We start from the raw sequence: 19,303 nt of genomic DNA on the forward strand, positions 1-19,303 counted from the left end.
ACCGCCCCCAGACCCTTATTTAAGGACTGGTTACTCATTGTTCCAGTTACTGTGGATTGTGACTGAGAGTTCTCAGCTGGATCTCTCTTTAGGGATTGCGATCAGCCTAAGAGTACCACCTTGCTTAAGGTCATGTCACCTCTTCTGAGGCTACTCTAATAACATCACTACTAGATATAGAAAGTATAAAAAGTCTGGTATGCTTGCCTGAAGATGGGACAGCTATGAAGATATTTCAGCTCCAGAGGACCCTGAGGTATCAGCTGTATTTTTTTTTTTTTTTTGTGATTGAATAGCAGTTCACTCCACCTGGTTCTACTTTCCTTACTCCTTCACAGGTATTAACCCCAAGGATCATCTTTACTAAACTTTCTACACCTGAAGCTCTATCTCAGCTTTAGCTTACTGGGAATGTAACCTAAGATAGGGTGTAATTTGAGAATGACTCTTAAGTTGTTCTCTAAAATCTAGGATAATTCTGGGAATGCAAGCTGGTCCAGCCACTCTGGAAAACAGTATGGAGGTTCCTCGAAAAAAAGAAAAATAGAACTACCCTACGACCCAGCAATTGCAGTACTAGGCATTTACCCAAGGGGATACAGGTGTGCTGTTTTGAAGGGACGCATGCACCCCCATGTTTATAGCAGCACTAGTAACAGTAGCCAAAGTATGGAAAGAGCCCAAATGTCCATCAACAGATGAATGGATAAAGAAGATGTGGTATACAGACACACACACACACACACACACACACACACAGACACACACACACACAGTGGAGTATTACAAGGCAATCAAAAAGAATGGAATCTTGCCATTTGCAACTACGTGGATGGAACTGGAGGGTATTATGCTAAGTGAAATTAGAGAAACACAAAAATCATATGACTTCACTCATATGAGGACTTTACGAGACAAAACAGACGAACATAAGGGAAGGGAAACAAAAATAATATAAAAACAGGGAGGGGGACAAAACAGAAGAGACTCATAAATATGGAGAACAAACAGGGTTACTGGAGGGGTTGGGGGAGGGGGGAGGGGCTAAATGGGGAAGAGGCACTAAGTAATCTACTCCTGAAATCATTGTTTCACTCTACACTAACTAATTTGGATGTAAATATAAAAAAATAATAAAACAAGTTAAAAAAAAAGAAAAAAGAAAATCTAGGAGAATTCATATTGAAGAATTGGCGTATGTTTTCAAACATTTGCTGTATATTTTTTTCAACTGCTTTTGCAGATTCCTCACCTAAAGGGGTTGTACGACTGTGGTGGGCCACGGCCAGGCTAATCACATGGAGACTCAGTAAAAAATGTATGATTAAATAATTATGATCTGGTAAATATTTACTTAATGGGAATAATCTAGATTCTTGTGGGCTGACACACGCTTCCAACCCTGTGGACAACTGCTACCATGTCTTTTTGAAACCCTGCTGCAGTCCATACTCTAGAAATGTGCATTTCCTTCTTTCCCCCCCCGATATTTCCAAATCATTTCTTTGTATAGTTCAATCTTTCTTCCAGCCTAAACCCTTCATTAAAATAGCTCTTGCTGAAGACACTAAAGTTCATTTTCAGTTCTCATCTTTACTACTCAGAGGCATTCCATGGTATTAAGCTTTTCCTATTTCTTGAAGCAATGTTCCTTATTTTTTGTGATACCAGAAACTCATTTTACTTCTTACTTTACCGCTTAATCTTGGGTGCTGTTTTTCCTTTCTCTGGAATTTAAGTACAGTGGCCGTCTTCACTTCTTAGTGACAGGTCATGATCTCACTGTTGGTGGGTTTGAGCCCTGCCCCGGGCTCTGCACTGGCAGTGGAGACCGTGCTTGGGATTTTCTCTCTCTCTCCGTCTCTGTCCCTTCCCCGCTCATGTGCATTCTCTTTCGCTCTCAAAATAAATAAACTTTATTAAATACAAGTGGCCTATGTAGGTCCTGTTCGTGACATATCTCTTCCAACTCAGGGCAACCACCCTCCTCAATAAATCCACATACTTGGCTGCCTGATCCAGGATTCATCCCAGAACAAATATTATAACCTTAAAATACAGAACAAAGTGGGTAAGAAGAAAAATGATCTTAAATTCTTTTTGGGGCACTTTATTCATTAATTTCCCCTATTCTCATTCTGTGAAAAGTAAGTAAGGCAGTATGTCCTTCTTAGAAAAATTAACATCAGATCCTTAATGAACTGCATGAGTATATGTTTAAGCTGAACCCGTAACATTTTGTGCATAAATGGGTTTATATTTGAAACGAGGGGAAAATGGCATATCAGAAGCACTGAGCTAAGGTAATATAAGCATAGAACTGAGCCAAAATACCTATAGTGTAAACGTTCTTTTCTATTATTTGTTCCCTTACATATTCCACCTAGAAGATAAAAAATTTGGGCTTTGTGACCTTGATTTTTTTCACAGTTGGTTTCTATAATTATGAAATGGTAGAACAAACAGTAGAAATGATAGAATGAGTGAATATATTGCATAGTTTCATATGGGATTTCTTGTTTACTGCATAAAGTCCAATAGCTTTCTATTGATCAGAAAAAAGTCTGAAGGCTGTGTAGAAGCAGGTTCATTGAAAATAAAGCCATAGTTGTGTTTCACTCATAAGATGCATACACATGTAACTCTAAAAAAACCAAAGCAGAGATGATTTTGAAACCATCAAAAATACGATTTCAATTTCAATCCTCACAGAGATGTGGAACTGTTAACTCCAAATTTGGAGACTCGGGACTTCTAAAAATGGAAAAATTCTAGAGCACAATTTTTGATAAAATTCTATGCCGATTTTTTTTTATCACCTGGAAGTCATTAGGAAGTTTCAGAAAGATGGCAGAAGTCACCTTCTTCCATCCTTTTAAGTGATTTAAGTGGAAACGGGTGTTTGCACCTTATCACATGTAAATGACCCTTTGCAAACACCTGCCAACTAAAATCTTCCGTGATCCTTGAGCTTCGGTTTGCTATCAAAGCTTATCAAAAAAAGTTAGTTTATATTTAGTGTTTTCCAGTTCATCTAACTCTGTACAGATTTTTATCAGGTATATATGAGAAAAATAGCTAACCATCAGTTAATGCATGAAGTAGACTCTGGGGTCATTGAACATGTCTAGAAAAAAAAACCTTTTGTCTTCAGCAGCCTACAAACAGAAGTTGTTGAACATGTGAATAAATCATTGGTAAAGTGCATTTGATTACAAATACTGAAGTGATTAATAGGCCACATATTTAAGTTTGTACACATCTAATCAGTACTGAAAAGAAATTAATCAAGAAATAGTCACTGAACCACTATAGGTAGATTGTGGAACTCAAAGTCAAAATGTGTTAGGAATAGGAAAAAATAAACGTGTAATGTCAAAGAAATTCATAGGAAACTTTTATCTTTGATCCAATGTTTCTTCTTCCCATGAATCTCTCAATCATGGAAATTTACATATGAATAAAGGTATTGATAGAGTTATAGGTATAAATATAGAGATAAGTGTACCTAGAGATACTATCTAAATATATCATTTTTCTACAGTCTGCTTCACCATGCCCCATAAATATTTCAATCTTTTCAGTCACCCTTGGTTATAATAATGGTTTTTTAGCCCAGTAAGAGGATATAAAGGTCATTTTTTAGCTATATGATTAATCAAAATCATTGTGCCATGAAAATAGAGAAGTTATCACATTTCAAATTTTAAACTCCACATGCCCAATCCCAGTTCATTGGTAATTTTATTTTTGATTTATTAATTTTGTTAATTGTATTTTTTCTATTTTTTTAAGTAGGCTTCATTCTCAGTGCAGAGCCCATCTCAGGGCTTGAAATCACAACCCTGGGATCAAGACTTGAGCTGAGATCAAGAGTCCAATGCTTAACCGACTGAGCCACCGAGATGTCCCAATTTTTTTTTATTTTAATATTGGATCTTTATATGATAGTGCTGATGTATTTCAATATACCTAAGGGCCCCTTCTAGTCAATAGCTTCTCTCTACATAGACAACTACTATTCAAATTTCTGTCCCCAATATAAAATATTTGCCTATTGTTGAACTTTATGTATGTGGAGAAACATAATATGTACTCTTTTTTGTCTGCCTTCTTTCACAATTTATAATGCTTTTGAGATTCGCCATGTTTTTGCATATATCAGTGAATCATTTTTGTTATTGTAGAATAGTATTCCATTGTATAAGTATGCCACAGTTTGTCCGTCCATTCTGCAATGGATGGACGTATGGGTTATTTCCAGCTTAGGTTCTTATGAATAAGGCTTATATTTTGTATCATTCTTTTTGTGGACATAAGCTTGGTGACTCAGAGTGGAATTGTTGTGTCATAAGGTTAGCGTAAGATTAAACGCATTAGAATTAAACAATAGTATCCAAAAGAAGTTCCATTATTTTAAATATGAACCATCAACTTTTGAGATCCATGCTTGCAACCATATCCTTCCTAGCAATGGGTATGGTCAGTGTGGGTGTGTGCCTGTGTGTGTGTGTGTGTGTATGCGTGTGTGTGTTTAATTTTAGGAATTCTAGTGAAAGTAGGGTGGTATCTCATTGTGGTTTTAATGTATATTTTCCTGATGACAAATGATGTTGACCATGTATTTATTTATGTATTTGGCATTCTGGCATCTTTTTCTATATAAAGTACCAGTTGAAGACTTCTGTGCATTTTTAAATTAGGTTATTTGAGTATTATAATTTGTAAGACAACTTTATATAATTTGCACAAGAGTCCTTTGTCAAATAGATGTGATACGTATGCCACAGATATTTTCTTGCCTTCTGTTGCTTTCATTTTCACCTTCTTAATGGTGCCTTTTGTTGATGTTTTTTTTCAATTTTTATAGGAGATCTAATTGATCATTTTAGAGTTTTCTCCCCCCTTTTATGGTTAGTACCTGTATTAGTTTGCTAGGGCTGCCATAACAAAGCACCACAAATTGGATGATTTAAATAAGAAAAATTTGTTGTCTTGGAGTTCTGGAAGCTAGAAGTTTGTGATCAAGGTATCAAGAAGGTTGATTTCTTCTGAGGCCTTTCTCCTGGCCTTGTGGGGAGCTGTCTTCTCCCTGTGTGTTTACATCATCCTTCTGAGTAAGTCTATTTTGACGTTTATTTATTTTTGAGACAGAGAGAGACAGAGCATGAACAGGGGAGGGGCAGAGAGAGAGGGAGACACAGAATCGGAAGCAGACTCCAGGCTCTGAGCTGTCAGCCCAGAGCCCGACGCGGGGCTCGAACTCAAGGACCGTGAGATCGTGACCTGAGCTGAAGTCGGAGGCTTAACCGACTGAGCCACCCAGGCGCCCCTGAGTAAGTCTATTTTGAAATGACCCCTTCTTATAGGGACATCAATAATTTTGGATTAGGTCCCGCTTTAATGACCTCATCTTAATTTAACCAATTACATCTGCAAAACTTTACTTCCAAATAAGGTCATAGTCTGAGGTCCTGGGAATTAGGACTTCAACAGGAGAATTTGGGAAGGGGGACACAATGCAATCCCTAACAGCACCTTTTGTGGCATAACACTCTTTGCTAACCACGATGTGAAAAAGTATTCTCCCGTGCTTTCTTCTAAAAGTTCCGAAATTGTAGCTCTCATGTTTAGGTCAAAGATTTATCTCTTGCAATTTTTTCCTTGGTGCCAGTTTGAAATCAAACTTCATTCTTTTCATAAAATATCCAGCGTTACACCACCATTTTGTTGAAAATAACTCACTTTCCTCATTGATTTCTTTTGGTGCTATTGTCAAAAATTAAAATTGGCCATATATTTATAAGGCCATGTCTGGATTCTCTGGTCTATTCCTTTGAGCTGTTTTTCTATTTTGATGCCGATAACCACCTTCTCTTAATTATCACAGCTTTATACACAGTAGCTTTATAGTAAATCTTGAAACCCTCCCAGTGCCATGTCTTGCAAATTCCAGCTGCCTTGGCAATTCTGCACTCCATTCTCTGTTTTCTTCATCTAGTGAGATTGGCTTTTGTTCTTGTACTTTATTTCTCTGCATCATAGTTTAGAAAATGCTCCCAGGCAAAAAGCTGCAGTAAATGTGGAGCTTCATTTCACTTCAGACTAGCAGTCCTTCATGATCTGCTGCATAATAACTGTTTCTCCATAAGTTTTTCCAGTTGCATAATTGTTTACTACGGGAGGGAAGTCTAAAATCAGCTACTCCACTACGTCAGGATCATGTCAGTTAGCCTTCAGTTACTTTGACCACCAAGTATTCTGTTCCAGCAACTTAAGGAAATAGATTGTGTTTGTTAACAGATAATAGGTTTTGTTTGCTAACCCTGCATCCTTACTTCCTACCTGGAATAAGAACCTGAGTGATATCTCTTATCTTTTGGCATTTATAGGACAAAAACATGAGTGTGGTTATTAACCAGATGGGTGTGATAATACAAACTCTCAACGGGAAAAGTCAGCCCAGGCAGAAGCACACCCATAATGATCATAACTGTAGACCTCAGCTAACGGAGAGGCCGTATAGAGAGATGAGAATCTGAAGAAGCTTGCAAGAGCTGTTTTTTGAATTACGTTTTCCCCATGAGTGATAATGCAAGGAAAGGGCAAGTCTTTGCAGATGTATAAACCCAGTAAAACCTGGTTCAAGCCCTGATTATTCTATAATATAACCACTCCCACTATCAATCTTCTCATGGGTTAACATGATAACATTGCAATGCTTTTTAAAATGTTGTTTCAAGGATTAAAACAGTTAAGGCTTATAACATGTTTACCCAATATCTGGCTCTCACTCTTTACTTAGTAAATGATGGTTGTTATTATTTTAACTGATGGTGAATGCAACTATCTTCGGCTGGATGCTAGAAGCCCTCAAATGCCATCACTTCCTGGCAAATATTCACAAGTGACCTGACCATGTAATGATGTGCACCAGCACATTAACAGATAACAAAACGAGGGGAGTAGAGGCTTGGGGGAAGTGAAGGAGAAAGGACAAAATTCACATGGGTCCCAAACAAACGCTAGTGTATTTTGAGAAAATAATTCATCTGAAATTGACTCTTCTAGCATAACCTAAATTCCTTCGTTTCCTGTATGGCTCTAATCCAGTATATGTGGATATTGAATGAAAACAACAAGGGACATTTAACATACTGAGTGTGTGTAATATCTGCATAAATATGCATAGAGTCAATAAATGACTAATTTTACATTCTAGTTAGTTTAATATTTATCAACTGTCCCACTTCAAACTACTATAATTTAATCTTTGAATACGGTATATATTAAGAATCACAATTTTATTTAGTGGTTATGGAAATTCTCTATTTCATACACTGTTGGAAAACTTCTACACAAAAAATAATAAATATATACCACATTGGAATTTTCGGTAAGATTTCAAGAAGCAGCCAATGAGAGGGGCACCTGGATGGCTCAGTCAGTTAAGCATCCAACTGTTGGTTTCAGTTCAGGTCGTGATCCCACATCTTGCTATGCATTGGGCATGAAGTCTGCTTAAGATTAAGATTCTCTTTCTCCCTCTCCCACTGACTCTCTCTCTCTTTCTTTCTCTCTCTCTCTCAAAAAAATCAGCAGACGAGAGACATTTTCTAATCACTTGCCATTCCTTGTTAATAATATTAATTTAACAAAGATTTACTAAACATTTACATTTTTCTAGGCACTTTTACATACACATACACAAATATAAGATACAATCCCATGTCCTGAAGACCTCATACTTTGCAAAAACTCACCTGTAAAACCATTGTGAGATATATTGCTAGTGTAAAAAGTAAAAGTTAAAATAACTGTGAGGGTATCTATTTTCTTTTCCAGAAAAGTTGGCAAAGGCTCACAGGGAAAGTGGCATTCCTGCTGTGTTTTAACATGTCAATTATATTCTCTTAGGAGGTCAAGTAGGAGGTAGAATCTTCTAGGTCAAGGTAAAACCACAAGCAAATACGTAGAATTATAAAAATATATGTCACATTTAGAAAATAGGTTACATTAAAGCGTAAGTCTTATGGAAGAGAATAACAGAATGTGGTACCAAAAAGATAAGTTGGGAACAGATTACGAAAGGTTTTAATGCCATTCTAAAAAGTTAGACTTTATACTTACATAGTTCAAGAGCAGGTAAATTGATTAGTTCTTTTAAAAATATGAAATGTGAAGTAATCTGTAGGTAATATATAACATAAAATACAACATATAATATTACTTCATATATTGCATATAATATTAATAAATGTATTATTATATAATATTTTATATATTTAACGTTCTATAAATAATTGCTGATACTAAAAAAATGTTTTAAATTACTAGCATCTGAGCAAAATGTATTCATTTACTGCTTGGAGGAAACCGTAAAATAATGACTTTATGCCATTAAAATTATACATGCATATGTTTCTTAAATCTGAGCTCGGGTATTTTTCTAATTTTTATTGATCGGAAATCATTTCAATATGTTCTTCCATATTACCTCGAATTTTGTTGCAGCATGTTAAAGGTAAATAGTCAATATTCATTGTCTTTATTTCTCCATATTCTATGAACCATCTACTTATGTTTGGGAAATTATCCATCTTCTAAATTTTGAGCCTGCCACCCATTAATAAAGCTACATTTCCTGAGAGCTTGGATAAAGACATGACCTAGATACCTGCCTAAAATGTTGCTTTTGGAGTCAGTAACCCCCCCCCCCAAAAAAAATTCAGGAAAGCAGGAATAGAGAGTTTTTGTTACTGCTGCTGTTTCTTTTATCGGAAGAAGTATATTCTCTAGAGGAACAGTTGCAAAAGTGCACCATCAGTGGTGTCCTTACTGGGCTGGTTCATGTGCTGTGACTTTTAATTCTGGGTCTGACTTGACAGCTTCTCTTTTTCTCTTCTCTGAGCCTGGTTCTTCCAAGTGCCGAGGCTTTCAGAAGTTCCATGAGCCACCCCAAATCTTCTCTTAACATTTACTTCCAACACATACCCTGCATAGACACATCTTTTTTTTTCTTGCAAATCAGATGTCAAAGGCAAAGTATGTCAATTCTTTGAGAGCAGGTGTGGTGTCTGCTACCTTTGAAATCTTTAGCACAGAAATGACAGTAGTTGTGCAAGTGTTATTAAAAACATATATTTGACTCTTTATCGTGGTGCCTCGGAGGTGGTAGGATGCTTCGGGCTGAAGCTGAACATATCTCTTTCCCAGCTACTGTATGCCAGAAACTCACTGAAGTGGACAGTGAATGCAAACTTCGTACTTTTTATGAGAAGCATGTGGCTGGAGACGTTACTGCTGATGCTCTGGGTGAGGGATGGAAGGCTTTCGTTGTCCGGATCAGTGGTGGCAATGACAAACAAGGCATCTGCGTGAAGCAGGGTGTCTTGACCCACGGCCACGTCCTCCTGCTGCTGAGTAAGTGACATTCCTGCTACAAAGCAAGGTAGACTGGAGAAAGAAAGCAGACATCTGTTCTGAGTTGCATGGTGGATGCCAGTTTCCGTGTTCTCAAGTTGGTCATTGTGAAAATAGGGGAGAAGGATACTCCTGGACTCACTGACACTACCGTGCCTCATAACTCTGAAGAAAAAACAGACTAAGGAAAATAAGAAAGAGGCTGCAACTTGGCCAAGAGAATGGAAGAGGCCAAAGAAAAATGCCAGGAGCAGATTGCCAGACGACAGAGGCGATTCTCTCTGTGAGCTTCTACTTCTAAGTCTGAGTCCAGTTAAAAATGAAATTTTCTGAGAGTGACAAATAAATAAGTTCAGACATCAAATCTCAAAAAGCCCATATATCTGATAAATTAATGATGTTAAGCAGGAAAATGACACTTATGGTTTGAAAATCATAGATAACTTTTGCAGGCTGCCTTACTAGAAACTTGACGTGCTTTCAATAAAAGAACGTAGAAAGCACTTTTGGGTCCAAGGAGATATCTAAAAGCTTCCCAAATTAAACAGCGGCATCTTACAATGGAAGACCTTTTGATGAACTATTTAGTTTTGATTAGCCTTGTTCTACATAATTTGAGTATCACTGTGAGGCAGTGCCATATGGTATCAATAAATAAGTCTTCAGTGTGTTCACTTATCCTCCAAAATGTATATAAAAAGGTCAATTATCTCTAATTAAGTCCCTATTTTCTTTGGTAAGGATGTGTGTGTTTTCCCAATCAAGCACGCGGTGAGGTTACCGAGTGTTTCTACATGGCTGATTAAGGATATGTCAAAGATAGGACTCAGGAGAAAAGTTGAAATGCTTTGCTCTCTTAAACGACATCTATTGGGGGTGACTTGCACATTATTATCACTCTTTTATCTTTTCTATCTTCTGCCAAAATCTTCTCAAATTCCCATCACCTGAGTTGATAGCGTATAAGCATAATCCAGAACAGGGTCATACAGGGTCTGTTTCCCAAGGACTTGACATACGAGGGCTCAGCACAAATGCATAGGAGTTCATGGCATGAAGTAAGGAATAGCTGAGAAAGGGACACAGGTGCAGGCTGCTGGGAACTCAATCACACTGATGCTGGGGAGTGACTCGAGATCCAGTGCAGCACTGTCATTATCTGCCACACTCCCTTCCTAAGCACGTAGGGGAAAAGACTCACTTCACTTCAACACATGCGATAGAAAATAGTTACATTCAAGTCTCATAATAAATTAGCATAAGAAGCAAAAAATGAGCAGGAAAGTGTATACACAAACAAACGAAGAAATACCAGAAAAACGTGCTCCCACAACAAATGAAAGCTGTGAACTAACATTTTAAGAAAGGAGCTAAAATAATTTTTTTAAAAGGTATGAAAGCATTGCAAAAATCCTATTTAGATAAGAAACACAAATGGGCGAGAAGAAAAATCGGAAAGAGAGCTAAGAGAACACAGAGAAAGAAGTGGAAATAAAAATTCATGTAATAAACTTAAATTACTTAGGTAAAAAATAAAAATATGTAACAAAGGGTAAGCCAGAAAGAACATAAGAGTGGATAAACGTGACAAACAAAATAATGCCATAAAAAATGCAAATTGGAAAAAAGGAAAAAATCGACATTAACAAATGAAGAGAGACATAGAAGGGTTAAGGGAAATATATACAAATAACTTTTTGAAAGAATGAAGGGAGAGAGCATAACCAAGGAACTAAAATAAAACAAACAATAATACTACAATTCAAAAAAAAGACATTCTGAAATAAAGAAGACTTAAAGGTGTATATGTATATAAACAGTAGAACCTTTTTGTTGAAAGAAGGAAAGAATAGAATGGAAGGAACAAAAATAGTAGCTAGAAATTATTGAATATACCTTGCTTGCAGATTTGACTTTGGACATATGTAAAATACATTACAAAATTTAAGTAAAACAGAGGAGTCTCCCCAGTGTTGGGGGTAGGGACTGGAGTAGGTGGATGGTGGAGTAGGGAGATCCTATGCTCACTTCATCCCCTGAATACAACTATCTAGCACCCACATCAATGTAAATAACCAGGAAACTGGAAGAACAGGCCCTCCACAGCTAAATGCAGACAAGAGTCCACATCAAAGAGGGAAGGGGGGACAAAGACATGGTCCAGAGCTAAAGAGATCCATGGGACTATACATAGGAGGGAAGGACACCACAGACAAGGAGACAGGAGAGAAATAGAGCCTCACACCAAGCACCCCAGACCCGGGGAACCCACACAGGGAAGAAAAATCCCCATGAGATTTGGCTTTGAAAACCAATGGGACCTAATTTCGCAAGCTCATACAATCAGTGGAGCTTAACACTTAGAAGTTTAAAAAACAATGAGCTCGGGTCTGAAACAACTTGGAGGGTGATAGGAAACTGAGTTCCTGCTATTCGAGATATAGCACAACATCCCCACTTAGATACATCACAGAGAAGCACTTTGAAAAAATGCCTGATGCATACCTGAAGGAGATTTATTTACTAATCTCAGAGCATGTACTAGAGGGGCAGGTATTTTTAGGAAACCTCTCCAGGAAAACAGAAGCTGATAGGCACAATTTCCACACTCTTTACCCCAGCCTAGACACATGGACACCCGCAGGCACTAGCTCAGCTCCAACAATCGCTACCTAAATTGCTTACAGTGTACCCTGCCCTGTGTTCTCCTATGGTCATGTATCCTCCAATAAGCCATTGGCTGGAGCCTATCCAAAGTGGTACCACAAGACGGGAAGTGTGCAAGCATTCCTAATGGGCCAGCACCATTCCAAGTGATTCCTCTCCCAAGGAGAGAGGAAGATAACCACACACACTTGTTTCACTATGTCCCCAGCATGGGCTGGGGGCAGACATCTGGTCTGACTGCAGGCCCTGCCCACCAACAAAAGATTCTCAAGAGACACAACAGAGAAAGACCCAGTACTTTGTTGCTATTGCATCTCTGGCAAACACCTGGCCTGACAATTCAGGCCCAAGGCAGTCCCAGACAGACACACTAACAACAAGAGACAAACTCTGTCAACAACAGGCAAAGAGAGTCCAGTTGCAGACTACTAGATGGAAGGGAAATGTGGCTTAGCCAAAACAGCAGGGTATAGGCAACACACACAGGAGACACTCCTGAAACACCAGGTTCTGGTGAACAGAGGACATTGCACTGCAGGGCACTACAGTACATCTTCTTCAGAAGGCCACCTCTTGGGGCGCCTGGGTGGCGCAGTCGGTTAGGCGTCCGACTTCAGCCAGGTCACGATCTCGCAGTCTGTGAGTTCGAGCCCCGCGTCAGGCTCTGGGCTGATGGCTCGGAGCCTGGAGCCTGTTTCCGATTCTGTGTCTCCCTCTCTCTCTGCCCCTCCCCCGTTCATGCTCTGTCTCTCTCTGTCCCAAAAATAAAATAAAAAACATTGAAAAAAAAAAAAAAAGAAGGCCACCTCTTTAAGGAGCAGGAGATATAGATGACTTTTCTAACACATAGAAACAGACACAGAGAGCAAGCCAAAATAAACAGATGGAGGAATATGAAAGAAATGGAAAAACACGACAGAATCACAAGCAAAAAAGCTAAATGAAACAGAGATAAGTAATATGACTGACAGACAATTTGAGGTAATAGTCATAAAGATACTCATTGGACATGAGAAAAGAGTGGAGGACCTCAATGAGACCTTTAACAAAGAGATAGAAAATATAAAAAAGAACCAATCAGAGATGAAGAACCCAATAATTGAAATTCAAAATACACCAGATGTAATAAAGAGTAGACTAGAGGAAGCAGAAGAATGGATCAACAACCTGGAGGACAGAGTAATGGAAAGTAATCAAGCTTAACAGGAGAAAGAACAAAAATAATAATAAATGAAAATATACTTAGGGAACTCAGCAACACCATCAGCATAATATATTCACATTACAGGGATCCCAGAAGGAGAAAAAAGGTCAGAAATTTTATTTGAAGAAATAATAGCTGAAAACATCCCAGTTCTGGGAAAGGAAACAGAAATCCAGACCCAAGACACAGAGACACCTGCCAACAAAATCAACCCAAGGAAGTAGACCAAGACACATAGTAATTAAAATGGCAAATATGATAAAATGATAAAGTAGAATTTTAAATGCATCAAGAGAAAGAAGATATTTACATACAAGGGAATCCCCATAGGCAACCAGTTATTTCTTCAGCTGAAATTTTGCAGACCAGAAGGGGGTGGCATGATATATTCAAAGTACTGAAAGAAAAAAAAACTGCAACCAAAAATACTCTAACCAGCAAGGCTATCTATCATTCAGAATAGAAAAAGAGAGAAAGTATTTCCCAGACAAACAAAAGCTAAAGGAGTTGATGACCACTAAACCAGCTCTACAAGAAATTTTAAAGGAGAATTTTTGAGTTGAAACGAAAGAACATAAGCAGAAGTAAGAAAAGTAGGAGGTACAAAAGCAGCAAAATTAAGTATATCTATAAAAACTGGTGAAGGGATTCACAAAATAAAAGGATGTGAAGTATTACACCATATACCTAAAATGTGGGAGGAGGAAGAAGAGTAAAGAATGGGTTCAAACTTAAGTGACCATCAACGTAATATAGACTGCTATATGCATAAGATGTTATATACAAATATAATGGTAACACAAATCAAAAACAAGTCATAGATGTGCAAAAAATAAAGAGAAAGGATTCCAAGTATATAACTAAAGAAAGCAAGCCAACCATGAGAGAAAAGGGTAAGAAAAGAAAGGTACAGAAAAGACCACAAAAACATCCATAAAACAAGTAACAAACTGGCAGTAAGTACATACCTATCAATAATTACTTTGAATATAGATAAATGTTCCAATCAAAAGACATAGGGTGACAGAATGGATAACACCGCAAGAGCCAGGGTTCTTGGGTGGCTCAGTTAGTTGAGCATCCAACTCTTGATTTTGGCTCATGTCACAATCCCAGGGCTGTGGGATCAAGTCCTGCATCAGGCTCCACATTGAGCAGGGAAGATTCTCTCTCTTTCTCCCTCTGTCCCTTCCCTCACTCATGTTCTGTCCCTCTTTCTAAAGTAACATTTTTTTAAAAAGCAAGACTCATCTGTAGGCTGCCTACAAGAGACTCATTTCAGACCTAAAGTCACCTGAAGATTGAAAGTGAAAGGATGGAAAAGCATTTATGATGCAAATGGAAGTGAAAAGAAAGACTGGGTAGCAATAGTTACATCATGACAAAATAGACTTTAAAACAAAGACTGTAACAAGAAACAAAGAAAGACACTATGTAGTCATAAAGGAAACAAGCCAACAAGAAGATATAACAATTGTAAATATTTATGCACCCAACACGCAAGCACCCAAATATGTAAAGTAGCTAATGACAAACAAAGGAGCTAATTGATAATAGTACAATATTAGTAGGGGACTTTAACACCCCACTTAGATCAATGGATAAGTCATCCAAACAGAAAATCAACAAGGAAGAGTGGCTTTAAATGACATATTGGACCAGATGAATCTAACAGATATATTCAGAACATTCCATCCTAAAACCAGAACCATCCTAAAACAGAACACACAGTCTTTTCGGTACACATAGAACATTCTCCAAAATAGATCACATATTAGGCCACAAAACAAGTCTGAACAAATTCAGTAAGAATAAAGTTATACCATGCATCTTTTCTAATCACAATGCTAAAACTAGAAATCAATCAAAGAAAAAGTCTTAAATAACATGCTACTCAACAATGAATGGGTCAACCAAGAAATCAAGGGGAAAATCAAAAATACATGGAAACAAATTAAAATGACATTACACTATTGTGTAATTGTCCAAAATCTTTGAGGTGCAGCAAAAACTACTCTAAGAGGGAACTTTATAGCAATACACCCCTACATCAAAAAGCCTGAAAAATCTCAAATAAACAACAAAACCTTTCACTTAAAGTAGCTAAAAAAAGGAGAACAAAATCCAAAAACAGTAGAAGGAATATAATTATAAAGATAAGAGCATAAATAAATAAATAGAAACTCAAAACAAAACAAAACAACAACAAAACATCAAAAAACACTACAATAGATCAATGAAACCAGGAGCTGGTTCTATGAAAAAGTAAACAAAATTGATAAACTTTTAGCCAGATTCACTAAAAAAAAAAAGAAGAGATAAAGCTGACTCAGAGAAACAAAACCAGAAATGAAAGATGAAAAATAACAACTGACACAACTGAAATAAAAAGAATTACAAGAGAATATTATGAAAAATTATCTGCCAAATAATGGGCAATCTAAAAAATGGATAAATTCCTAGAAACATATAATCTACAAAATTGAATTAGGAAGAAATAGGAAATTTGAACAGACCATTTATCAGCAATCAAATCGAATCAGTAATCAAAAACTCCTAACAAACAGAAGTCCTGGGCCAGACTGCTTCATAAGCGAATTCTACCAAACATATAAAGAGAAGTTAATACCTATTCTTTTCAAACTAGCCCAAAAAACTTGAAGAGAAAGGAAAGCTTCCAAATTCAACCTATGAGGCAAGCATTATTCTGATACCAAAGCAGATAAAGACACTCTAAAAAAGAGAACTATAGGCTAGTATCTCTGATGAACATAGACATAAAGATCCTCAACAAAATATTAGCAAACTAAATGCAACAATACCCTTAAAAATATCATTCACCACAATCAAGTAGGATTTAGTTCTCATGTGCAAGGGTGGGTCAATATTTACAAATCAATCAATGTGATATAGCGTATCAAAATAAAGGAGAAAAAAAATAATCATTTCAAAGGAGGCAGAAAAATCATTTGACAAAGTACAAAGTCTATTCATGATAAAAACCCTCACCCAAGTAGGTTTAGAGGGAACATACCTCAACAAAATAAAGGCCATATATGAAAAACCCATAGCTAACATCATACTCAATGGTGAAAACTGAGAAATTTTCCCCTAAGATCAGGAACAAGACAGAGATGTCCACTCTCACCACTTTTATTCAACATAGTACTGGAAGTCCTAGCTACGGCAATCAGGAAACAAAAAGAAATAAAATGTATCCACATTGGTGAAAAAGAAGTCTAATTTTCACTATTTCCAATGACATGGTACTGTATGTAGAAAACTCAAAAGACCACCAAAAAACTACTAGAACTGATAAATGAATTCAGTAAGGTCATAAGATACAAATTTAATATACAGAATTTCATTACATTTCTATAAACTACTAATGAAGAAGAAGATAGAGAAATTAAGAAAACATCCTATTTACAATTGCACCAAAAAATCATGAAATGCCTAGGAATAAGCTTAACCCACACTGGTGAAAGAAATTGAACACAACAAAAACAAATAGAAAGACCTTCGATGCACATGGATTAGAAGAACAAATATTGTTAAAATGTCTATACTACCCAAATCGATCTACAGATTTAATTCATCCTCTATCAAAATAGCAACGGCATTTTTCAGAAAAATAGAAAATATTAAAATTTGTATGAAACCACAAAAGACCCCGAAGAGCTAAAGCAATCTTGAAAAAGAACAAAACTGGAGGTACCATAATTTCAAATTTCAAGAAATACTACAAAGCTCTAGTATTCAAAACAGTATGGCAATGACACAAAAACAGACACAGACCAGTGGAACAGAATAGAGCCCCCAAGTAAACCCATGATTATACGTCAGTTAATCTTTGACAAAGGAGGTAAGAATATACAATGAGAAAAAGACAAGGCTTTTCAACAAATGATGCTGGGAAAACTAGAAAGTTACATGCAAAAGACTGGACCACTTTCCTCTACCACACACAAAAATAAATTCAAAATGAGTTAAGGACCTGAATGTGAGATTAAAACCATAAGAATCCTAGAAGAGAGTACAAGCAGTCATTTCTCTGACATCAGCCATTAGCAACATTTTTCTACATCTCCCAAGGCAAGGGAAACAAAAGCAAAAAATAAACTATTGGGTTTATATCAAAATAAAAAGCTTCTGCACAACAAAAGTAACAATTGACAAAACTGAAAGACAACCTACTGAATGGGAGAAGATATTTGCAAATGATAGATCCAATATGAGATTAAATCAGAAATATATAAAGAAGTTATATAACAACACTAAAATAATAATAATAATAATAATAACAATAATCCAATTGAAAAATGGGCAGAAGACATGAACAAGCATTTCTCCAAAATGTTAAAATTGAAACACAATGAACGACAAGTGTCGGTGAGGATGTGGAGAATAAAGGAATCTTTTGCTTTCTTGTGGAAATGCAAATTGGTGCAGCCACTGTGGAAAACAATATGGAGGTTACTCAAAAAATTAAAAATAGAATTACTATATTATCCGGCAATTCTACTACTAGGCATATAGCCAAAGAATACAAAGGGACTAATTTGAGAAGATATATGCATCCTTATGTTTATTGCAGCATTATTTACAAAAGCATTACTTCCAACTATGGAAGCATCCCAAGTGTCCATCAATAGACAAATGGATGAAGAAATTGTATAGCTACAATGGAATATTATTCAGCCATAAAAAGGAATGAAGTCTTGCCTTTTGCAACAACATTGATGGATCTAGAGAATATAAATGCTAAGTGAAATAAGTCAGTCAAAGATAAGTATCATATGATTTCACTCATATATGGAATTTAAGAAACAAAACAAACAAAACGGAGAGATAAAGTAAAAAACAGACTCTTAACTATAAAGAACAAACTGATGATTACCAGGAGGAAGATTGGTGGGGTTGGCTGGGTGAAATAGGTGAATGGGATTAAAAGTACACTTATGATGAGTTCTGGGTAATGTATGGAATTGTGGAATCACTATATTGTACACCTAAAACTAACAGAACACTATATGTTAACTATACTGGAGTTTAAAAAATAGTTAAGTAAAACAATCAATCACTAATAATAAAGACATAATGAAAAAAATAAAATCTTTTATTTATTTAGTTGGTAGCATACCCCCCAAAGAAGAACTATGCCAAGTGAACTTACAGAAAAGAAATTTTACTATACATGTCTTAATAGGATATGCTTTAAGGATAAACAAGAAATACTGAAAAAAAATTATGCTACTTTCTCATAATATATGATTCATGGTATTTTTGATAGATTTAATCCGAGACTCTTTTGTGTGTATTATAGAAAATAGCTAAAGGGGACCTGGGTGGCTCAGTCAGTTGTGCGTTGGACTTTGGCTTAGGTTATGATCTCACAGTACAGTTTGGGAGTTCAAGCCCCGTGTCAGTCTCTGTGCTAACAGCTCAAAGCCTGGAGGCTGCTTTGGATTCTGTGTCTCCCTCTCTCTTTCCGTCCCCTGCTTGCGTACTGTCCCCCCCCCCCCGCCTTTCTCTCTCTCTCTCAAAAATAAATAAACATTAAAAATTTTTTTAAAGGTAGCTAATAAGTACTGTGTTTATTTCATTGAGAATACTCTTAAGGTCATGGGAAAAAGGGAGTACAAATGTAAGATTGATGAAATCAGGTAAAAAAATTTTTTTTAATTTTTCTGATTTTGCATCAGAAGCATCATCATGAACTCATACTGTATTTTATGAAAAAAGAAATCCACATATTTCCTTGCCTTCTCCACTAAAAACATTTAAAAATAATGACCAACACATGAAGCATCCCAACAGCCATATTTCCGATCTGAATAGTGGTAAATGAACAAAGAGTCATTGGACATGTGTCTGGTTCTACATTTAGTGAAGGAAATATATAGGATGATTCCAGAGTATTTTTTTTTCATTTCAGGAAGCAAGAGATCTCAAAGACAACACAGATAATATCAAAAACATTCTAGGACCAACTTGATGCTCCTACTA

Source organism: Prionailurus bengalensis, chromosome A2 (assembly GCF_016509475.1).
Source record: "Prionailurus bengalensis isolate Pbe53 chromosome A2, Fcat_Pben_1.1_paternal_pri, whole genome shotgun sequence".
Classification (NCBI taxonomy): Eukaryota; Metazoa; Chordata; class Mammalia; order Carnivora; family Felidae; genus Prionailurus; species Prionailurus bengalensis.